Below are 25,492 nucleotides of genomic sequence, written 5' to 3'. Positions count from 1 at the left end.
ACAGTTATCAATCAACTACATGTACATAACATTGTTGTTATGCACATTAATGATTCAATGATAATGAGATTTAATGAACAGAGCATACATGTGTACATGTACCTCAAAATTGCCAGGGCCATTTGTTGGCTCATTTTACTTAATGTACCCTCCCTGGTCATATTATTGCAACATAGCTAAAATACGTGCGATTTTGATTTTACAAGCCTTTCTGTATATTGTTATATACATTCATAACCATAGTGTTGTCGACCATTTTTGTATATTGTGAAGACGGAAGACTTGTCCCTTTTCATTCCTGAGAGCAGAAGATTACCAGACCCTGTCATTTCTGAAACAAAGGGAAAGACAAAAAAACAAAGGCAAACAAATTTTTGGGAGGGGGGGGGGGGGGGGGGGGTTATCAGTGAACAAAATCATGAAACTGTTTCATATTTCTCCCAAAACTGTTTACAGGCTTCGTTTATACTTTTGGCAAAGACATAATGGCCATAAGGTACCAATACAAGGGCAACACCCAGAGAAGAAAGATTTCTTTGTGCCGTTGCTAAGGAGGATGCGTGCCAAAATCAGAGGTCGTGATTATCCAGCAAAATGTAATAAATGTGTGAAAAATTCACCTAATGCAGTAAATTACAATATATTCACCACAAGAAACTGACTATAATTTGATATATCAGTGGAATAAAGTTGCATTTAAACGTCTTTGCAATACAGGACTAAATCCTCCTTGGCAACGGCACAAATAAATTTTAAAATCTTTCCTTATGTCTTTCTTTGTTTTGTTTTCTTTCCATCTGCTCCTTTTCAATTTTCTTATGGACATGCGTTTTGAACCCACCCCCTTTTGTGTTACGCCACCTAAATCTAAAAATCGTGCACCTATCAGATCAAAGTGTTCTTAACTCTAACCCTATAAGCGGATCCCCCCCCCCCCCTTTCCCGAAATTGAGCCTTTTTATTTTGTCGCTCACATAATTATGTCAATAACATTAACATAAAGCAACTGGGGGCATCTTAAAAGATAGCACCTAAAACAAGATTGTTTGATTTACTCGCTAATCGTAGATTGTGTTCAAGTATTGTAATTTTTGTTTATAATTTTTGCTACTAATGGTCTCAATGTTTACCACCTAATATGCTTACATCGAGAAATACATTAGAACTGTTAAGTTTATAAACTACGATATAAGATATAACAAGAAACTGTATGTAAATGAAATTAAATGATAAAAAATTCTGCAATAATAAATTAATTCACCCATGCAATTTTCATGAAAATAGATGTAATGCGCAGTTTGTGTCCTTAAGCATTGAAACCAGTCCTATAAATGTTGCTCGCTTGCTTTGACGACTACTCCACTATAAAAAAATAAAAAAAATACATAGATTTACGTAAAGACAAACGATATTATAATCAAATATAGTCAGGAGTGAGGGATATGTCTCAGAATGTTAAAGGGAAATCAATATTTCATTGCAAGATTGCTTACTTTGGGGGGGGGGGGGGAGGGATCAAAGAATCACATCTTCAGTGAAAGTTTAAGAATAAATTTATAAATATAAAGAAAGGTATGATAATTTGAAAGTTGCTATCAAAAATGATAGAAAATCTCCTATTGGTAATGCGGTCCATCTGTGTGATGACATACATGGAGAACTTTTCCCATATGGTGGACAAAAATATGTTCAAAACTTTATTTCCACCCCATTCCAATGATAGATGAGACGTTGAGTGTGTAACTTGTTTTTACATGACCTCCCGTTAAAATAATCTGTTCCACTATTATAATAGAGAAATGACTTATTTCAGTAAAGTGTTTACCAACAAAATGGGAAAGATAGTGACACCACACATCATGGTTGCATTAGCAATGGGAGAATTCCTCATTAGTGATTCTAAATTTCAAAAAATCATATCTTTCCCATTGACGTCTGATATTTCTGAAACATTGCCCCAATTTTTTTTTTTAATATTCTGCAGTCTTACAATAAAATTTTCTCTGAAAAGTTAATTCCCTTTGTCTTTTGTAGGTTTGCCTTTGGTACATATTTTCTAAAAGAAATTGTCTTTGTTGCCCCTTAATTTGATAAATCCTTAGGGAAATAAAATATATTTTAGTTAAGAATGTAGGATCTGATCAGAGGCGGGAGCTTTTTTTGTATTCAAACTCTCATTTGTTTTGATGGATTCTTGCAGGTAACCATAATATGTGGGATAAATCAAGGCAAAGAGCAGCAAACAGTTATGGATGGGGAGGGGTGGAGGCAATTTCCTATGCTCCCAACATCAATACTCATGATTTAATATGCCGCAGAATATAACAGAGAGAAAGATTTAAATTTTATTCAGTATTTACTTTGATAATACCTCAACATTTTTTTTTCCTCAACATGTTTGCAATACAGTTAGTACAGGGGGGTGTTTCACCAAGTCGTTCGTAAAGTTACAAACGACTTTACGAATGACTGGAACATGTTCTTGGGTGCTATACTAATCACATTCTTAATCATTTAGCACAAGAACTGATCACCAGTTGTTCGTAAAGTCATGCGTAAATTTGAATTATGAACGACTTGGTGAAACACCCCCTGGTACATGTACATGTATGAGAAAATACTAAGGAAAATGCAATAAACAAATAAATAATATAGTGTGCCCGGCAAAAGGGTGTGAACAGAAATATGGGTCGATAATTTTAATTATTAATTTTGTGATAAAATGATAGAGAAATGATCTTTCACATGATATGATTCATGGTCCTGGGAGTAACATCATTATAACATTATAGTTCAATTTGGATTAGATATTTCGTTCCCCTGTCATTTTTATCAAAAATTAAAGAAAAAAAAAATGGCCCAAATTTGTGTTCGCACCCTTCTCCCGGCACACAACGAAAATTACGATTTCAATGCTAATCTATAACATAAAATAGGAAATACAAATAAAAGAGGGCAGCTAGATCCTTGAAGTAAAGCTTTGCCTGAGGAACATAATCTTTACTAAAAATAAGGAATCACGTTCTCACCAGTAGCAAACAATGTGTAATAGTATTTATCAAAAGTTAAAAAGAGCCCTTTTTGTTTGGGGGTACGAGAAACGCGGAAGGGGAGGGGTTACTACGATTCCTGTCATCCCTGACCACCTCCTCTCATTACAAAATATTTCTGCTGTCGGGCCAGCTTTGAATTTATCAATATTTTTTAGGCACTTTTAGTACATTGTCATGGTCAAGACTATATCAAGCGAAGGAAGGGGGGCAATAGTCAATTAATATGGGAAGGGGGAGGGTAAACTGCCCATTTCTATAATATATTTCAAATATCATTATATATAATGGGCACACCACATGGGAAAATAGGAATAAAGTAACTTCTTAATTTCGCTCTATACTCAGTTTTAGAATTATGGACATCACGTCCCATATCACTTAAAATGTTCAGTTTATAATGGGCTACGATTTAGCGATATAATAGGGAAAATGCTAAGAACCTGTATTTTTCTCTATATAATAAAAATCAAATGTATATATAATTGTAGATGATTTAATATTTTTTTATTTGATACAAGTCAGGTTGATTTGAGGTTTAATCTGAAAGTCATTTTGTTACATTTAAAAACACCAACATGTCCCCAATATAGTATTACACATACTTGTACGGAGCTTATATTGTTACTAGTATATTGCAAAAATGTTGTTTTTGTTGAAATCAAGTTCATGATTTTAGGATGCTCCAACATTTTGGTTAAATAAGATACAAACCTGTAATTTTCACAGGATGTTGTGCATATAATTGGACAATTTTCTAAACAGTTGCAAATGAAATTTCACTTCTGAGTTTTGATATATGCAAAGTATGAAATTTGATTACATTCAAATTTTTGAAAACAATGAGCAAAAATTAATTTTTTCCCTCAAAATGTTTATTTTGAGCCCTCTGAATTCCATCAAACTAGGTATCATTGTGTACACAATTTAATACTTTTAAATAATACTAAATTTTAGGTGATTTGATGTATTAGGACGCCCCCTTCAATTTTGAGGTGACCGCTACAAATTTATAAGAGCACACATCTGAAATATTGTTTCCGATGATATTATCTTTCCAAACATCAAGGTGTGCATAGTTTGTACAGAAGTAACATAAAAATCCTCTTTTCTGACTTTGGCCCTTTGCTTATTTAAAAAATGACATGCAAAATAAGGTAGGGTGAGATGGTAACATCTTATGAGGGAAAATAGTTGATTTTTGAGGGCCCCAATTTTTTTTAAATTTTGAGCCCCCATATCTTTCCTCCCTGAAACTTCCTTTCATAAGATATATAATTATAGGGGGTTCCTTCATTTCATAATTTCAATTTTTCTTATGTGTACAACAAATGGGGTCGCTCCCATAGATTTTGGGTGTACCACTTCCCCCCACCCCCTCAACCACCCTCATCATTTTTAATTCTATAGGAATTTCAAGTGCTAATTAGCTCATATTTATAGGCATGATATAGTTTTTATTCAGTTTTCAAATGATACCAATTTGATGACAATACTCAGCCTAGATATGAACACAATGACATTTGAAAAAGCCACCCATTTTGGGTGGTGAGTTCAAAATGCATGACCGTATGCATTTCTTTGTTCTTTTCTCTTCTCTTTACCTTCTCCTTTTTTTTTTTTAATGCTTTGTGTTCCCCCGTTTCCATCTTCTTCTTCTATTAATAATTATGTGCACACCTTGTGTATTCTTTTTTTTTTTTTTTTTTTTTTTTTTTTTTTTTGTGTTTGTTACTCGGGTTAGTGGTTTGGAGTGAGAACAGCGTGGATTTCCTTAGCCGGGGTTAGGCAGATAACAATGCCAGTGAGAAAAGGAAAAATAAATAGTACAGGGCTAAGGATAGTCCGGGCTAAGAAAACACAATGAGAAAAGGGTAGGAGTCATAATAAATCATTACCATGGGTTACAGTGTACTACATTGTATCAACCTTCATCTGTGATACACATTGGTATTAGGGAAGGGCTTTTTTTAATAGTAATTATTGGTATATATATAGAAGACATCTATTTTTCCAAATGTGAAAACATTATTACATACAAATAGCTTTATTTTAAAATGATTATAGAGGGCCATTCCACGGTAACTCGTGTTACAAATAATGGGTACATTTCAAGATTATGGGTCGATATCTTTAAAATTGTTAAGATCTACAAGTTACTTTTTTCACTATATGATGACATAAATGGTACACTGGGGTACCAACTAAAAAATCACCATTATTGTTGAATTATTTAATTTTTTCAGCGCTGTACCCTGGGTTACCAAAAAATGCGTAAAATTGATTTTTAGAGTTTTATGCAAGAAGATTTTTTCTCGTTAGTGATCTTATGCAACAATTAATGTATGCAAATAATAACTTTATTCTAATTTACATGTTCTGTACTAATTATTGATCTTGTGACTTTGAATGTAAAATGTCATTGCAACTTTGAAACTGTACCGTAGCGGACAATTTATTCATGTATTTATTGTGCTACATTATATGATTTTGCAGATTTTCTATAAAAATTTTGTATAAAATAAAATAAATAAATAAATTTTAAAAAAAATTAGGAGAGGGCACTTCACAGAACCGTACCCCGGGTTATTACCATACACCGGGTACTGCGTTGTGCATCATATGTAGCATAGACATAGACTGATTAAATGAATCAAAAAACAAAACAACAAAGGTCAAGCTTGTTCAGATTCTTGACTCGTTTAATTTCGGTAACTCACATTACGAAAAAAGGACACGGTCAATTTCATGAAAGCCTGTTGTGACGAAGTCTCCTCATACTAGACAATGTTGACACAACTTTTCCTATCTTGAAATGATATTAGGTTATGTCTAATAGATCAACTATATCATAGTGGAGAAACAATGGACTGGTAAAATACAGGGAGCATTAATGTTGGTAACTCGTGTTACTGTATGTGCGACCCTTCATATACCAGATTTTTGTATCTTTTCCACGTCTTCAGTTTGAATTTTATTGTTTATATATGTGTGACTTCATGTTCTTCAGATTATCCAATTGAAAAAAAATTACGAAAGAAATCCTTGTTTTCTGTCACTCTAAAAAACTGAGTGTAGTCCCACATGTTTCAATCTATATATAGTACGGATTCTCCAACAAGGACATTAAATTTTAAGGTAAAATAAAAGCAGTCTGCATTCCTCAATGCACTAATAATTTCAGATGAATTTGAACCCCAAAACATAACCTGAATTTCAGATAAACCAAAAAGAAAGAAAAAAAGAAGAAATGTCCACCATCCCGTGGTATAGGTAGAAATATAATAAAACTTACTTTACATGAGTTTGTCTCATTCAACTTTCCAATTTGCTTATAGGCCCCTATCCGTGTAATTCAATCAAATTCAAATTTCTTAAAGCATCACTATATATATGTTTATATATAACTGTTTCGTGTAAATTATGTTTTTTGATAATTTTAAATGCTGACAGATTTTTCATACATTTCAATCTCACAACCGTTCAGATTACGCTATGTCAGACATGTCCTAGCAGTCAGATCTGTGACCTTTGACCTATTATTCAAATTTTTTGACAGATTTTCTGCCCATAGAGATACGTGTTACCAACAAGTTTGAACTTCATATCTCAACTGGTTCTTGAGATTTCGGGCCCGCACCGCAGTGTATTGCACAAGTCAACCTCTGTGTCCATTGAACTTTGACCTTGTTATCTCAAATCTAATCATACAGATGATCTTCCTACGGTGATATACATGTACACTATCATCAAGTTTGAACTTCATATCTCAAGCGATGGCAGAGGCATACAAATAGCATTATAGAAATTGTTATTGCTTGTATATTAATTAGTTTGCTTTTTTAGTTTTTTAGATATGATCTCTACAACTAGATAATTTCCAATATAAATACAACACAAAAAGTAAGTTCATGCTAAAACAAACATCGTTAATTTTTTAAGCAGGAGGAGTTGAAAAAATGGTTCAGTAAGCAAAAGGCAAAAATGTCACTTTTGAAGTTTACTGGCCTAATGACATAACTTTGATTCAATGATATTGGAACAAATTTCAGGTTTTCAACATAAGATGTGTCAGAAGGCATGTAAAGATGTACTTCCAAACACACAAAATGACTTTTGCGCCAAATTTCAGTTGAGTGAGCACGGGTGAAAATTGCAGTTTATACATCTTTTTTTCCACTGTTAATTTAGATCAAATATGATGGAATTAATGTTTTGGGATAGTGTTCTTGACCATTGCAAACAATATCCATTAATTTACGGTTGAATGAACACATACTAAAAACAAAAAAAAGATCATGTTAAAATTATGAAGCAAGTATTGTTTTCATTTTGTGCACTAAAAATCATCCAAACAAAATTTTTTTGGGTATGTTTATGACCGATGGACATTTGTAAACAATCCTATGGCATTTAATTCAGAATTCATGCTTCAATGAGCACGTGGGACTGGAAAATCTCTTTTTTTACTTATAACTAAAATTCAATTGCTTACTTTCGTTAACTATCATAATTCTTCTCGGGGAGTTCGTCTGATTTTATTTCTATGGAAATCCTGATGTCTTAAGATATTAGCATATTATGTAAATGAGAAGAAAGTTTAGGCCTTTGTCATCGCTCCGTAGTGTATCAGATACGTAATTTGGCATATGCTCCTATTAGTTAGTAACCTCCTGAAGATTTGTGCCAAGTTTCATGAAATAACTCACAGTAAAATGAACAAAAGTCATCAATGAAAATAGGCCAAATTTATCTTTTGTTAAATATTGATTTCCTCCCCCAATTACTTTATTTACAGAGGTTAATTATATTTTTTAACTCCTGGTTAAAAATTATTGATGTTTTTTTTTTAGGAAACTTACTTTTTGTATTGTGTTTAGTTTCCTTCCTCTCTTCATGTGATACAAAAGACATTTGAGAATCTTTAGAATTTGATGATTTTGTTTGTTCTCTCCATACTTATTATAAAGGTTCCTACTTCCAAGACATCACTACTCTTCACAGGAATAAACTCACTGTCTATGCAGTCAATACAAGTCCAGGAACATCAACTGATGGAAGTCCTCTAAGCTAGGTTGCTTGCAAGACAGGAGCACACTCAGCTGCAACTTCATTGAAGGAGAAGGTTCTTGGTATTGCCAGTACATCACCAAGCCCACAGCTAAAAAAGGTATTATATTAATAAATCAGGATCAATAAGAAATCATTCTTTATCTCATTGTTAAACTCTTCTAGGATAATTTCTTCAAGATGATGCACTTGGTTTGAGCTTTTCAAAAAGAAGTTGGAGATAAAACTTAACTTATCATTTAGACGATTCCCATTGTCATTTCTTTCTTCTCTTAATTGATCAATGCAATATCACGATTAACTTGGTGCATCTACCTCAAACATATTGTTTATTAATTTCTTATTAAGATAATCTGTACAACTCGGTAATTTCCAATCTAGTTTCCTTCCTCTCTTCGTGAAATACAAAATTATAATTTGATTGACATAACATAAAATTTAGATTCTTTCATGTACAACAAATACAATGATTTGTCTTCCTTCAATTTCTAATTGTTTAAGAATCTTTACAATTTGATGATTTTGTTTGTTCTCTCCATACTTATTATAAAGGTTCCTACTTCCAAGACATCACTACTCTTCACAGGAATCAACTCACTGTCTATGCAGTCAATACAAGTCCAGGAACATCAACTGATGGAAGTCCTCTAAGCTAAGTTTCTTGCAAGACAGGAGCACACTCAGCTGCAACTTCATGGAAGGAGAAGGTTCTTGGTATTGCCAGTATATCTAGGAGGAGCCCACAGCTAAAAAAGGTATTATATTAATAAATCAGGATCAATAAGAAATCATTCTTTATCTCATTGTTAAACTCTTCTAGGATAATTTCTTCAAGATGATGCACTTGGTTTGAGCTTTTCAAAAAGAAGTTGGAGATGAAACTTAACTTATCATTTAGACGATTCCCATTGTCATTTCTTTCTTCTCTTAATTGATCGATGCGATATCACTATTAACTTGGTGCATCTACCTCAAACATATTGTTTATTAATTTCTTATTAAGATAATCTCTACAACTAGGTATTTCCCAATATAGTTTTCTTCCTCTCTTCGTGAAATACAAAATTAAAATTTGATTGACATAACATAAAATTTAGATTCTTTCATGTACAACAAATACAATGATTTGTCTTCCTTCAATTTCTAATTGTTTAAGAATCTTTACAATTTGATGATTTTGTTTGTTCTCTTCATACTTATTATAAAGGTTCCTACTTCCAAGACATCACTACTCTTCACAGGAATCAACTCACTGTCTATGCAGTCAATACAAGTCCAGGAACATCAACTGATGGAAGTCCTCTAAGCTAGGTTTCTTGCAAGACAGGAGCACACTCAGCTGCAACTTCATGGAAGAAGGTTCTTGGTATTGCCAGTATATCTAGTAGGAGCCCACAGCTAAAAAAGGTATTATATTAATAAATCAGGATCAATAAGAAATCATTCTTTATCTCATTATTAAACTCTTCTAGGATAATTTCTTCAAGATGATGCACTTGGTTAGAGCTTTTCAAAAAGAAATTGGAGCTGAAACTAAACTTATCATTTAGACCATTCCCATTGTCATTTCTTTCTTCTCTTAATTGATCGATGCGATATCACTATTAACTTTGTGCATCTACATGTACCTCAAACATATTGTTTATTAATTTCTTATTAAGATAATCTCTACAACTAGGTAATTCCCAATATAGTTTCCTTCCTCTCTTCGTGAGATAAAAAATTATAATTTGATTGACATAACATAAAATTTAGATTCTTTCATGTACAACAAATACAATGATTTGTCTTCCTTCAATTTCTAATTGTTTAAGAATCTTTAGAATTTGATGATTTTGTTTGTTTTCTCCATACTTATTATAAAGGTTCGAACTTCCAAGACATCACTACTCTTCACTGGAATCAACTCACTGTCTATGCAGTCAATACAAGTCCAGGAACATCAACTGATGGAAGTCCTCTAAGCTAGGTTGCTTGCAAGACAGGAGCACACTCAGCTGCAACTTCATTGAAGGAGAAGGTTCTTGGTATTGCCAGTACATCACCAAGCCCACAGCTAAAAAAGGTATTATATTAATAAATCAGGATCAATAAGAAGTCATTCTTTATCTCATTGTTAAACTCTTCTAGGATAATTTCTTCAAGATGATGCACTTGGTTAGAGCTTTTCAAAAAGAAGTTGGAGATGAAACTTAACTTATCATTTAGACGATTCCCATTGTCATATCTTTCTTCTCTTAATTGATCGATGCAATATCACGATTAACTTGGTGCATCTACCTCAAACATATTGTTTATTAATTTTTTATTAAGATAATCTCTACAACTCGGTAATTTCCAATCTAGTTTCCTTCCTCTCTTCGTGAAATACAAAATTATAATTTGATTGACATAACATGAAATTTAGATTCTTTCATGTACAACAAATCCAATGATTTGTCTTCCTTCTATTTCTAATTGTTTAAGAATCTTTACATTTTGATGATTTTGTTTGTTCTCTCCATACTTATTATAAAGGTTCCTACTTCCAAGACATCACTACTCTTCACAGGAATCAACTCACTGTCTATGCAGTCAATACAAGTCCAGGAACATCAACTGATGGAAGTCCTCTAAGCTAGGTTTCTTGCAAGACAGGAGCACACTCAGCTGCAACTTCATGGAAGGAGAAGGTTCTTGGTATTGCCAGTATATCTAGGAGGAGCCCACAGCTAAAAAAGGTATTATATTAATAAATCAGGATCAATAAGAAATCATTCTTTATCTCATTATTAAACTCTTCTAGGATAATTTCTTCAAGATGATGCACTTGGTTAGAGCTTTTCAAAAAGAAATTGGAGCTGAAACTAAACTTATCATTTAGACCATTCCCATTGTCATTTCTTTCTTCTCTTAATTGATCGATGCGATATCACGATTAACTTTGTGCATCTACATGTACCTCAAACATATTGTTTATTAATTTCCCATTAAGATAATCTCTACAACTAGGTAATTCCCAATATAGTTTCCTTCCTCTCTTCGTGAGATAAAAAAAATAAAATTTGATTCACACAACATAAAATTTAAATTCTTTCATGCACATCAAATCCAATGATTTGTCTTCCTTCAATTTCTAATTGTTTAAGAATCTTTAGAATTTGATGATTTTGTTTGTTTTCTCCATACTTATTATAAAGGTTCGAACTTCCAAGACATCACTTCTCTTCACTGGAATCAACTCACTGTCTACGCAGTCAATACAAGTCCAGGAACATCAACTGATGGAAGTCCTCTAAGCTAGGTTTCTTGCAAGACAGGAGCACACTCAGCTGCAACTTCATGGAAGGAGAAGGTTCTTGGTATTGCCAGTACATCTAGGAGGAGCCCACAGCTAAAAAAAGGTATTATATTAATAAATCAGGATCAATAAGAAATCATTCTTTATCTCATTGTTAAACTCTTCTAGGATAATTTCTTCAAGATGATGCACTTGGTTTGAGCTTTTCAAAAAGAAGTTGGAGATAAAACTTAACTTATCATTTAGACGATTCCCATTGTCATATCTTTCTTCTCTTAATTGATCAATGCAATATCACGTTTAACTTGGTGCATCTACCTCAAACATATTGTTTATTAATTTTTTATTAAGATAATCTGTACAACTAGGTATTTCCCAATATAGTTTCCTTCCTCTCTTCGTGAAATACAAAATTAAAATTTGATTGACATAACATGAAATTTAGATTCTTTCATGTACAACAAATCCAATGATTTGTCTTCCTTCAATTTCTAATTGTTTAAGAATCTTTAGAATTTGATGATTTTGTTCGTTCTCTCCATACTTATTATAAAGGTTCCTACTTCCAAGACATCACTACTCTTTACAGGAATCAACTCACTGTCTATGCAGTCAATACAAGTCCAGGAACATCAACTGATGGAAGTCCTCTAAGCTAGGTTGCTTGAAAGACAGGAGCACACTCAGCTGCAACTTCATAATGGAGAAGGTTTTTGGTATTGCCAGTACATCTAGGAGGAGCCCACAGCTTAAAAGGTATTATATTAATAAATCAGGATCAATAAGAAATCTCATTGTTAAACTCTTCTAGGATAATTTCTTCAAGATGATGCAATTGGTTTGAGCTTTTATTGGCATCATGTCAATTGATAGGTTATGATACTGATTTGTGATGTATAATGAATTTATGTTTGAAATACACTGAGCACATATTGTGAAATGAAAAAAAAAAATCAATACATGTAAAGAGATCTTTACTGCATTTGTGAACTGCTTTATACATTTAAGTCAAACTTCATACTGTATACATGTATGGGTAGCGTTTCACAAAGCCGTCTTAAGTACAAGTTCGCTGACAACTTATTGAAATGTATTCAATTTAAAGCATGCAATGTGACTTGTATCAAATGTGTACATATATTGGTACTCTTGATTATCCAAAAATGTTGATTGATTAACTGGTCTAGACTTCAGTCATGGTACAATTAAATTTCACTAAGTGCTCTCCATTTTTTTTTCCAGCACTGATTAGGAAATTTGAAGTGTGTTGTAGCTATGGTCTGGTCTACCATAAAAAGCAATGAGAAACTGGAGTTGCTCATTCATTTTCAGTTTCTGTCTTCCGTTGTCACTTGGTTATCAACTGAAATCTATATTTCAGTTTAAAAGCATTAAATGACCTGAGGTAAATGTTCACATATGATGGTCTAGTACTTTAATAGGTGTTTCTATGTTTTGCTCTTGGTGAGCTCCACCCTGTATACCTGTATACTACATTCCCTGAGCAGTGGCATAGCTACAAAGGGACACAATGTATGTCTCCCAATCAAATGATGGAAAACAAGACAAAATGGAAGAGGAAAAAAGACATAAGTAAAGGGAGATGGAAAAGGGAGGTTAAAACAAAAATGATATTAATCCCTTAATTAATATCATCCCCTAAATCTGAGATCTTACAAATTCACATTCAAATCACCTATTAATACAGGTTCCGCCCTCCTCCAAAATAACAGTGACCCCTAAATTGGTGGACCAATGCTACACCACTGTCTCTACCTCAAGTCAAACTGTTTAATCCTTAGGCAAATGAAAATGCTACATAAAAGCTGTTATTAAATGCTATACCTCTGTCATTTCACAAAACTGACTCAAAACGAAACGATTCTTGGCAAATACGTCTGTCATTGGTCTATCATGAGTGTGACTGAGGTATACATGTTACATCAGCTTACTTCAAATCATCAAGTTGATCGATCATTAATTGATCGATGCGATATCACTATTAACTTTGTGCATCTACATGTACCTCAAACATATTGTTTATTAATTTCTTATTAAGATAATCTCTACAACTAGGTAATTCCCAATATAGTTTCCTTCCTCTCTTCGTGAGATAAAAAAATTAAAATTTGATTCACACAACATAAAATTTAAATTCTTTCATGCACATCAAATCCAATGATTTGTCTTCCTTCAATTTCTAATTGTTTAAGAATCTTTAGAATTTGATGATTTTGTTTGTTTTCTCCATACTTATTATAAAGGTTCGAACTTCCAAGACATCACTACTCTTCACTGGAATCAACTCACTGTCTACGCAGTCAATACAAGTCCAGGAACATCAACTGATGGAAGTCCTCTAAGCTAGGTTTCTTGCAAGACAGGAGCACACTCAGCTGCAACTTCATGGAAGGAGAAGGTTCTTGGTATTGCCAGTACATCTAGGAGGAGCCCACAGCTAAAAAAAGGTATTATATTAATAAATCAGGATCAATAAGAAATCATTCTTTATCTCATTGTTAAACTCTTCTAGGATAATTTCTTCAAGATGATGCACTTGGTTTGAGCTTTTCAAAAAGAAGTTGGAGATGAAACTTAACTTATCATTTAGACGATTCCCATTGTCATTTCTTTCTTCTCTTAATTGTTCAATGCAATATCACGATTAACTTGGTGCATCTACCTCAAACATATTGTTTATTAATTTCTTATTAAGATAATCTCTACAACTAGGTATTTCCCAATCTAGTTTCCTTCCTCTCTTCGTGAAATACAAAATTAAAATTTGATTGACATAACATAAAATTTAGATTCTTTCATGTACAACAAATCCAATGATTTGTCTTCCTTCAATTTCTAATTGTTTAAGAATCTTTAGAATTTGATGATTTTGTTCGTTCTCTCCATACTTATTATAAAGGTTCCTACTTCCAAGACATCACTACTCTTTACAGGAATCAACTCACTGTCTATGCAGTCAATACAAGTCCAGGAACATCAACTGATGGAAGTCCTCTAAGCTAGGTTGCTTGAAAGACAGGAGCACACTCAGCTGCAACTTCATAATGGAGAAGGTTTTTGGTATTGCCAGTACATCTAGGAGGAGCCCACAGCTTAAAAGGTATTATATTAATAAATCAGGATCAATAAGAAATCTCATTGTTAAACTCTTCTAGGATAATTTCTTCAAGATGATGCAATTGGTTTGAGCTTTTATTGGCATCATGTCAATTGATAGGTTATGATACTGATTTGTGATGTATAATGAATTTATGTTTGAAATACACTGAGCACATATTGTGAAATGAAAAAAAAAAATCAATACATGTAAAGAGATCTTGAAATTCTGTCAACTTCGGAAATAATATGTCCATAAATGTGTATATTAATTTAATACATCAAAACCAATGTAAACTTAAAGAAACTAATGATTGAAAATGAGTACTGTCTCTTATATTTAAACTGACATTAGATACATTCTGGATACTTTGACAGTTTTATTTTTTAATCAAACATTACCTAAAATATAGCAATACAATTCCAAAAATACCAGTGAAATAACTAGTGATACCTGTACCCCCCAAATAAATATTTACCATTGCCTCAAATTAATTTCAAAACTAGATTTTTTTCTTGAAGGGAAAGGTTTAACTGTTCTTAATAAGTTATTTGTTGAAATAGTTTTCTGCTTCATTAAAAAAACTATTTTTAGAACGCACATGTACATGTACACAAAAAACTTGTTCAGATGAAGAAAAAAAAAATAGAAAATAAGATTCAATATTTTAATATTATTTCTCTTCCTTCTCTTTACAGCTTTCAAAATGAAGAGGCTCGTCACTACAGAAGCACTCTTTAACTTATTGAAGGAATGGCCTAATACTGACCAATTAGACACCACTGGTTACAGACCTCCATTATGTGCTTGGACAGAACTAGCAACATCTCTGAGGTTAAAGAACAGCATTGGCAATAGAAAGTGGTTATATAACCAATGGAAGAAGAATGCAGAGAGGCTTAGAGATAGAGTATTAGAAGCAAGGAAACTATATTGTGTATGCAGAACAAGAAATGATGAAACAAAACCTATGCTTGCATGTGACAAATGTGAAGAATGGTTTCATCATAAATGTATTGGGATGAGAAACTCTCCCAGCATAAAGAAGATTTACTTCTTATGCCCAAACTGTACCAAAACTTCAAAGAAGCCATGTTCCACTAATGACTTGAGCCAAGGTGCAAATTCTGCATTCAGTTTTGAGCCACAGGACAATGCCAAGGTGCCAGCTCCAGCCGATAGAGATTTAATTCAGGATGATTCCCATGCCAACAGCTCAATAGCTGATCCAAGCCTTGTTGACATTTCTCAAACGGATTGCTCAGGTCAAGCAAATTCAGAAGATGATGACATACATGTATTCAAAGGCGGAGCATCTGTGGGAAAGCCATCAACAACCAAAGACCCATCTGATAATGATCAAAGTATACATAATGGAGCAATCCCGGATGACGACTCCAACAATGAGAGCACATCAGACAACTCAGAAGATGATGATCGCTCCAAAGGCAAGGGAGTACATGTACCTCGAACAACCACAGAACCTGATAATGATCAAAGTATACATGATGGAGCAGAACCGGATGACGACTTCAACAATGAGAGCACAACAGACAACTCAGAAGATGAAGATCGCTCCAAAGGCAAGGGAGTACATGTACCTCAAACAACAACAGAACCTGATAATGATCAAAGTATACATAATGGAGCAATCCCGGATGACGACTCCAACAATGAGAGCACATCAGACAGCTCAGAAGATGATGATCGCTCCAAAGGCAAGGGAGTACATGTACCTCAAACAACCACAGAACCTGATAATGATCAAAGTATACATGATGGAGCAATCTCGGATGATGCCTGCAACAATGTGAGCACATCTGACAACTCAGAAGATGAAGATCGCTCCAAAGGCAAGGGAGTACATGAACCTTCAACACACACAGAACCTGATGATGAAGCAATCCTGGTTGAAACGTCCTCCTATGATAGTACATCAGAATCCAACACAGAAAATGAAGACATTTTTGTAGATGGAACTCACTCAGAATTTTTTTGTATAACATTTATCTTTGTTTCATACTTGAGCAGTACTATTTGCGATTATCATTTTTGTACTGTTTCGCTCCTTGTGTGAAATATTTAGGGGAGGCTGAAATCTTCATTTCTTTCGTGCATGGTACTCATATCAATAGATTTTACAGCTCTCGATCTGTACCTTAATTTTGGATATGCCACTTTACATTTTATATGTGGCGCTTGATCTGCCTCATTTGTATACTTTCCTCATTCAGAGGGTTGAATGAGCTGTGCCTGTGTGTTATTTATTTCCCATAAAATGAAACCTTGTATGTACACCTTTACGATGTAAAGAAAAGAGAGTTATTCATATTAGTGATGTTCTTGGGTCATATTGGTCAGATGAAGATCTATGCCCATGTGTTATTTTCCACAAGGGATACCTTGTATGTATAATGTAGGGTAGCTGGAAACCCTGTATTTTCTGGGGATGTGTTCAAGCGTTTTTGGAAGTGAACTGTACCGTACCTGCTCCAATGACAATGTATACCTTGCCAGTTTTTTTTTTTTCCAAGCGTTCAGGCGCTTATGTTGGAATCTCATTCCCATTTTCTGTGTTAATTTCAGGATATGTGTACAACAGCAATTTTCAATTTGGCGCGCTTGATCACTTCCGGTACGTTACAAAGGAAAATATTACATACAGCAAAAGAGAGTTATTTTTATACATTTACATAATGTCTGTTCTCAGGTTATATTGGTCAGATGAAGATCTAGCTATGCCCATGTATTATTTCCTACCAGGGATACCTTGTATGTATAATGTAGGGTAGCTGAAAACATGCACCTCTACCATGTAAGAGAGTTTATTTTGTATACATTTATATCTCACATGACGAACTTAGAAAAGCCTTCTATGCTCATTAATGGATATGATTTGTGATCGAGTGTTATTATTGTTATATTATACAGTACTGCAGGGCAGCTGAAGTCCCTTTAGACATGTACCATCCTATCATGGAGAGTTTATTGCTATGCATTTATTTTCATATGACGTGCTTATATCTGTATACTATATAAACCCCGTTGAAAGAATACATGGTTATATAACCGCAAACCTCGCTCAATTATGTATAAGCCTGATTTGTATCAGTTCATTATGATCACATGATATGTGCCTATTTTTGTACATGTATATTTGCTTATTTAAGGGTATGTTTATGCTCACTTTTTTCTGGCCAGAATAATGCATTTCTTACGCGTTTAGTTCAAAATATTGTAAAGTCCCACACAAAACAAAATGGTCTCACATGGTTGAGGACTTGAGCTGCACTATTTTACAAAAAGGACTATATAAATGTGTCAACAATTTTTGTTGTTGACACATTTATATAGTCCTTTTTGTAAAATAATGCAGGTCAACCCTGTGACCAATACAATCTGAATCTCACATTTTTTAATTTTTTTTTTTTTGTATCTTAAAATTCAGCACAATTGCAAAATTGCAATCAAAATTGACATTTTAGTCTTTTTTCTTCTTTTTTTTGTTTTGTTTTTTTGAAAATAAAAGATGGGCGCATTAAGGAGTTCACCCAATTGACGTGTAACTAACAAATTTGATGGAAAAACACATGACAAAATGTTTGAACGTTTGTCTTCTTCTTTTTCCCGTCTAAACATTAAAAACTGACAATGTAAAGAAGCTCTAACCAATCCACCTCTCCTCGCCTATCCAGACTTTGAAAAGGAGTTCATCCTATCTTCGGATGCATCCCTTCATGCAGTTGGTGCTGTCCTCTCACAGACTCAAGATGGTAAAGAACGTGTAATCTCCTACTTCAGCCAAACTCTCAGTGCTACGCAGAAGAAATGGTCTACCTATGATCGAGAGCTCTGGGCAATTGTTACAGCTGTTCGCCATTTTCGTCATTATCTGAGACACCAACACTTCACTATCCTGACAGACCACAAACCTCTTTTGGCTCTCAGGAAGTTCCCAATTCAAGACGATGCAACTGGGAAGAGAACACGATGGATATTGGAACTCAATTCCTACACGTTCAGCCTTATTCACAAGAAAGGACAATCACACAGAAATGCAGATGCATTATCTAGACGCCCGAGTCAAGAAAGCCAAGTCACTCCAAGATTGACAGATCAGCTACTCAAGCACATGGTGACCAATCCACTGTGTAATGCAGTCGAGACTCGTTCATCAAGATCACGACTATCAACAGACGCATCTACTCCCAATGATGCAACGAGGCAGTCTGCACCAAACGTCCTTCATCCTTACCGTGGTGTAATCCTTGACAGTGATGTAGATGTTCAACATGAACAGCAACTAGATCAAGACATCAGTACAGTCATCGAATGCGTCAACAATGGTGAGCGGCCAACCATTCGACAGATCCGTAGACACAACCCCCGTGTTAGACGTCTCTTGTGGCAGTATCCCAAATTCATCCTGCAAGACGGTATACTCTACAGGAAGAAGAAAGACAAGCTTGGTAATCTCTCATTCCAACTTGTCGTACCAAACGCCCTCATTCCAAGGGTACTCCAAGATTTACACGGTGACCCATCATCCGGACATTTCGGCGCTCATCGCACAATACAGAGAGCAGAGTCAATGTGCTATTGGCCCTTCATGAACAAGGAAATCACTGATTTCTTCAACACATGCACAGCTTGTGAGTCCTTCCGGTTACCAACCCCTAAGCATCAAGCACCCTTACGTCCCATTACCACTACTCGCCCTTTGGAGATGGTTTTTGCCGACATTGCTGAGCTTCCAAGTTCAAGACGAGGATTTCGCTATATACTCGTTGTGACTGATCATTTCAGCAAATATGTCAATATCTTCCCTATGAAAGATCAGACTGCTCCAACCATCGCCAAACATCTGTTTGAAGAATATGTGAAAGAACATGGTATTCCAGAGACTTTGCACACCGACCAAGGTCGACAGTTCGAATCAAGATTAGTGCAAGAACTATGCAGCAAATTGGGCATCAAAAAGTCTAGATCGACACCCTATCATCCCCAAGGAGCTGGCATAGTCGAACGTTGTAATCGCACCATCAAAGATCAGCTTGCGAAGTACATTTCCCATCAAGGAGGAGAATGGGACACTCACATCAATCAAGTCCAGTTAGCGTACAACACAAGTACTCATGCCTCAACAGGGTTGACGCCATACTACATCATGCATGGCAGGGAAGCCCGTACACCTGCGAACATCACCTGTTCAACTCCCCCTCCATCGTCATCAGCCAAGACACTCCTCGAATACACAACCAACCTGTCTGAGCGATTGAGAAAAGCATGGGAGTACACCATACAAAATACACGACAGCAACAGCAACAACAGAAACGACAGTATGATGTGAAGAAACGCATTTCAAAGTATGACACAGGTGACTTTGTTTGGTTACATGACCCAACCAACATCAGGAACAAACTTGAACCAAACTGGAAAGGTCCTTTCAGAGTATCTTCCTCATCAGACGATGGACTAAATTATGACATAGTTCATGTCCATGATGAAAAGTTCAAGCGACGGGTCCATCATAATCGTTTGAAACCGCATCGAGCTAGAGCCCCACAAGCGATGTCAACTCCACCATCCCCACCAACCCCACAGCCTACGTCAATACATGGGACTGAGAGGACAACGACACAGTACCCACCAGGTCCCCCAGCAGAAGACGAGACTAGGAGAAAGGTGCAGTCAAATCAACCTACTAGCCATGGACCAGCCTATATCACGTGGTCATCTCGACCACCAGATCGCATCCTCCATCACGAGCAGTCGAACCATGACCGACCATCACGGTCAAGTTTGTCTGTTCGGCAACAAGCCTCAAACCAGCCAACCAGTTCAACAGAACGCATCCTCCATCACCGACAGTCAGACCATGACCAACCATCACGGTCAAGTTTGTCTGTTCGGCAACAAGCATCAAACCAGCCAACCAATTCTAGCCACCAATCCAGGCTAATTGACTCAGCCCCACTTCAACCTAGGCCATCACTGCCTACTACCCAAACCCAACATCAGCTGTCCTCGCCGGTTGGCCAACTTCAACTCAGACCCCAATATCAACTGAGGTCGACGACTCACCACTCCCAACTTTGGCCATCCTCATCAGCTGAGCAACCTGAGCCGTCCTCATCCGCTGACCAACCTCAACCTCAGCCATCCTCATCAGCTGACCAACCCCAACATCAGCCGACCTCATCCGCTGACCAACCCCAACATCAGCCGTCCTCATCCGCTGACCAACCCCAACATCAGCCGTCCTCATCCGCTGACCAACCCCAACATCAGCCGTCCTCATCCGCTGACCAACCCCAACCTCAGCCGTCCTCTTCCGCACGTTCGAGATCTGGTCGACAGGTTAAAGTACCCGCCAAGTTTCAAGATTACGAACTGTAAAGACTTTCGAGAACTAATGTTTGCAATAGTGATAGATGATTGCAAGACTTGCTGTTTTTCACTTTTCGCTGTCATACCTTGCAATCGCCATGGCCCCATTGTTTGTGACAATATGTTATTGATAGAATTCTTGATTTTTGAACGTTTTGGAAGATTTATGATATTTTTGTAGGACTTGTCGGTAAAGATAGGATTACATTGTCAGTTTTTAATGTTTAGACGGGAAAAAGAAGAAGACAAACGTTCAAACATTTTGTCATGTGTTTTTCCATCAAATTTGTTAGTTACACGTCAATTGGGTGAACTCCTTAATGCGCCCATCTTTTATTTTCAAAAAAACAAAACAAAAAAAAGAAGAAAAAAGACTAAAATGTCAATTTTGATTGCAATTTTGCAATTGTGCTGAATTTTAAGATACAAAAAAAAAAAATTAAAAAATGTGAGATTCAGATTGTATTGGTCACAGGGTTGACCTGCATTATTTTACAAAAAGGACTATATAAATGTGTCAACAACAAAAATTGTTGGGATTATTTGATTTTAAGTACATGTTTACATTGTTTTCTGAACATTATTTTTAGTCATTTGACCTACATGTATATTGATGTTTATGGATATTTGGATTTAAAACATCATCGATACATGAATTCATAAAATATGTTTTTTCGTTACATAAATCATTTGTAGTTGAGATTTTATCGACCATAGACACTGTATTTGTATAATGTCTCCTTAAATCTGAGACAGTTTTGAAAGAGTTATATGTCAGAATGCGTGCATATTCTCTGTGTACATTGTATTCCATTATTCAATTGGCTAACTTTTCTAAAAAAAAAAATTTAAAAAAAAAACAAAATTAAGTGATTCACGAAACAGTGATATATTTTTCTTTAGGTGAAGACATTGCCATGTATTTTGTTTATAGTTTTTGTTAAAAATTGCCAAATTGGGTATGAAGTATTTGATATTTTGTCATTTGTGACAGAAACAGGAAACAAGGGAAATTATTTAATGTTTATGTCTACAAATCATCCGACTGGAATTTTCAGGGTGAAAAAGGATAGAACCCATTGAAGTTAGGACGTTGCTTGAAAGATGTTCATTGATGAAAGCATACCATTTTTTTTGTATTCGCTATATGTGTGATCTTTCAAGTTAAACAGTTTAATTTTCCCTAATATGAATAGATGCTGTGCCTTAAAAAAAAAAAAAGGAAAAAAAAGAGAGAATTGTACAGAAGGAAAACTTCATGATTTGATGTATTCAGGTATTTCAAGCAAATTTTAGGTGACTCATTTTCTTCGGAAACAAATGCATGTTAATACGATGTATCTTTTAAAATGAGGACATTTTTCTGTGAAGATGGTATATTATGTAAGGTTTTAATTTCACTGACCCAAGTGGTTACTTGTTTATTTTACACTGTACATTTAGTTTTCCACTCCGATATGCTTTAGCGCACTCCTGACCTACATTCATTCTCTCCTGTCTGCTAGCTCTTGGCTTCTATTGTTCTGTCCCTATTCATTCATCCTCATGCACATTACCTGCTATAGCACCACACACACACACACACTCTTCCTTATCTCTTAGCTATTCAACCCAGCACACATGGCACATGGCACTCTATCTTTTACAAGCTTTTCTATTGGTTACTTACTTATTGTCCAATCTTGTGATTGGTTATTATTGTTTGATGGACTGGATGTCAGCCATCTTGGCAGCCATTTTGTGGTTGGAATAAAATCTAATAGTGCAGCTCAAGTCCTCAACCATGTGAGACCACTTTTGTTTTGTGTGGGACTTTACAATATGGTTGCGTCCTTTCTCATTTTTGTAGAATCACCGAAAAACGGCTATCATAAACTCACAAAAAGGTGCGTTTTGGATCGGTGATTCTGCAAAGAGACGGTTTATGGGGAAGCGAATCCAGCTGCAGAGCCAGAATCATGCCTGGAGGAGCCAGAGAAGTGAGCATAAACAGTACACCGTGGAACTGCGATTACGATGAGCGTTTCAATTGCTCATTCTGCCATCAAAATTGAGCATAAACGTACCCTAAATGAAACCAAAGATCTATAAGAAAGTTCATGTCACTTCATCTGCATTTCAAAGGCAGATTGGGGGGGGGGGGTGGTTGAGGGAGTGGATAAAGCACCTGCGGCTTCCCCTGCTGGTATTACAACATTTAATTTGTGTTCAGCACCGAGTAGGAATTGCTCAGTGTGTTGTAGGGTCTGGTCTAGCTACCATAAAGAGAACTGAGAAACTGGAGACGCTCCTTTATTTTCAGTTTCTGTCCTCCATTACCATTTGGTTATCGACTAAAATCTATGTTTCTGTATAAAAACATTAATTGACCCGAGGTAAATGTACACATATGAGGGTTCAGTACCTTGATATTTCCATTTTGTGCTTTTGGTGAGCTCCACTCTCTGTATAATACGTGTATACTATATCTCCCTGAGCAGTGGTGTAGCGACATGGGGACACAGTGTCTCCCAAGCAAATGGTGGTAAAAAGACAAAACGAAAGGGAGAGGGGAAAGGGAGGTGAGAAAAAATATGATTATTCATTTAACATCACCCCCCTAATCACATCTTGTGAATTCATATTCAATCCACCTATTAAAACAAGTGCCACCCTCCCCCATAATACCAGTGCCCCCTGAAAACAGCTGGGCCAATGCTACACCACTGTCTCTACCTCAAGTCAAACTATATGATCCTTAGGCAAATGAAAATGGTACAAAAGACTACATGATAACTCTGTCATTTCACCAAACTGACTCAAAATGAAACGATTCTTGGCAAATTTGTCTGTCTGTCATTGATTTCATCAGTGTGACTTGGGTATTATGCACCACCATTGCATGAGTCTAAGGAGATGATATATAGCCAAAGACTGGAGTGTTAAAATGTAACCAGGCTTGCTCTTATACAGAAAACAAGTTTGAGTCAAGGGTGCTATGTTAGGCCATTTACTTGACTTCTATTGTTGAGAAAATGGACTGCCCATTATCAGTGTTCAAACTTTGTAAGTTGTAATTCTGTAATATTCTGAGTGACAGACTTCAAACTTGTCAGTAACGTGGCTCACAAAGCAGCAATATGTAAACAGGTTCAGACTTTTGTAATTAAATTCCTAAAGCAGGTGGATGCAATTATTTGTGACTATCAGGCCTTTGATAGGAAAGGGGTCTGCATTTGTGAACTGCTTTATACATTTAAGTCAAACTTCATACTGTATACATGTATGGGTAGCGTTTCACAAAGCCGTCTTAAGTACAAGTTCGCTGACAACTTATTGAAATGTATTCAATTTAAAGCATGCAATGTGACTTGTATCAAATGTGTACATATATTGGTACTCTTGATTATCCAAAAATGTTGATTGATTAACTGGTCTAGACTTCAGTCATGGTACAATTAAATTTCACTAAGTGCTCGATCTCCATTTTTTTTCCAGCACTGATTAGGAAATTTGAAGTGTGTTGTAGCTATGGTCTGGTCTACCATAAAAAGCAATGAGAAACTGGAGTTGCTCATTCATTTTCAGTTTCTGTCTTCCGTTGTCACTTGGTTATCAACTGAAATCTATATTTCAGTTTAAAAGCATTAAATGACCTGAGGTAAATGTTCACATATGATGGTCTAGTACTTTAATAGGTGTTTCTATGTTTTGCTCTTGGTGAGCTCCACCCTGTATACCTGTATACTACATTCCCTGAGCAGTGGCATAGCTACAAAGGGACACAATGTATGTCTCCCAATCAAATGATGGAAAACAAGACAAAATGGAAGAGGAAAAAAGACATAAGTAAAGGGAGATGGAAAAGGGAGGTTAAAACAAAAATGATATTAATCCCTTAATTAATATCATCCCCTAAATCTGAGATCTTACAAATTCACATTCAAATCACCTATTAATACAGGTTCCGCCCTCCTCCAAAATAACAGTGACCCCTAAATTGGTGGACCAATGCTACACCACTGTCTCTACCTCAAGTCAAACTGTTTAATCCTTAGGCAAATGAAAATGCTACATAAAAGCTGTTATTAAATGCTATACCTCTGTCATTTCACAAAACTGACTCAAAACGAAACGATTCTAGGCAAATACGTCTGTCATTGGTCTATCATGAGTGTGACTGAGGTATACATGTTACATCAGCTTACTTCAAATCATCAAGTCCGGTTGGGTGGTCGCTTTACACGATCTTTTGTGAAACTAAAACAGAAGATCATCCAACCTTTCGTAGATTTGCCTTAGGGTTTTCACTAGGTGTCTGGCAAATTGGACCAGACTATTTGAAGATGAGAGTGGTTTATTTTGTAATCATATTACTCCTGACATTTCGTGAATAAAGGGGCATGTTTTCACAAAAGGTCTGGTAACGCTGCCACAATGACCCAATGATTAGAAGTAAGCATGTTACATTAACACTATGTTCTAAGGCAGTGTATGAGCCTGTGTACTATGAGCCTAAGGAAATGATAGCCAAAGACTCGAGTGTTAAAATGTAACCAGGCTTGCTATTTAAGAGAAAACAAGTTTGGATGAGGGGTGCTATG

The 25,492-nt window shown here is 35.5% G+C and overlaps 2 long non-coding RNA genes across 3 annotated transcripts; one reads left to right on the top strand and one right to left on the bottom strand.

Moving 5' to 3' along the window:
• Positions 1–226: 226 nt before the first annotated feature.
• LOC115925555 lies at positions 227–8,775 on the bottom strand. The gene is made up of 3 exons (XR_004064790.1): positions 8,719–8,775; positions 8,067–8,211; positions 227–331 (listed from the first exon to the last, which is right to left on the bottom strand). It is a non-coding gene; the product is annotated as an uncharacterized LOC115925555 (long non-coding RNA).
• Positions 8,776–8,787: 12 nt separating this feature from the next.
• On the top strand, positions 8,788–13,859 carry LOC115925556. Of its 2 annotated transcripts, XR_004064791.1 has the most exons (5): positions 8,788–8,875; positions 9,986–10,185; positions 10,638–10,840; positions 11,300–11,503; positions 13,665–13,859. It is a non-coding gene; the product is annotated as an uncharacterized LOC115925556 (long non-coding RNA). The 2 variants fall into 2 exon arrangements; XR_004064792.1 differs by lacking the exons at positions 8,788–8,875; positions 9,986–10,185 and adding an exon at positions 9,500–9,527.
• Positions 13,860–25,492: the final 11,633 nt, after the last annotated feature.

Source organism: Strongylocentrotus purpuratus, unplaced genomic scaffold (assembly GCF_000002235.5).
Source record: "Strongylocentrotus purpuratus isolate Spur 01 unplaced genomic scaffold, Spur_5.0 spur5_scaffold_18, whole genome shotgun sequence".
NCBI classification, from domain to species: domain Eukaryota; kingdom Metazoa; phylum Echinodermata; class Echinoidea; order Camarodonta; family Strongylocentrotidae; genus Strongylocentrotus; species Strongylocentrotus purpuratus.
The sequence above is the reverse complement of the archived record's forward strand: the minus strand, read 5'-3'. Positions and strand labels throughout refer to the sequence as shown.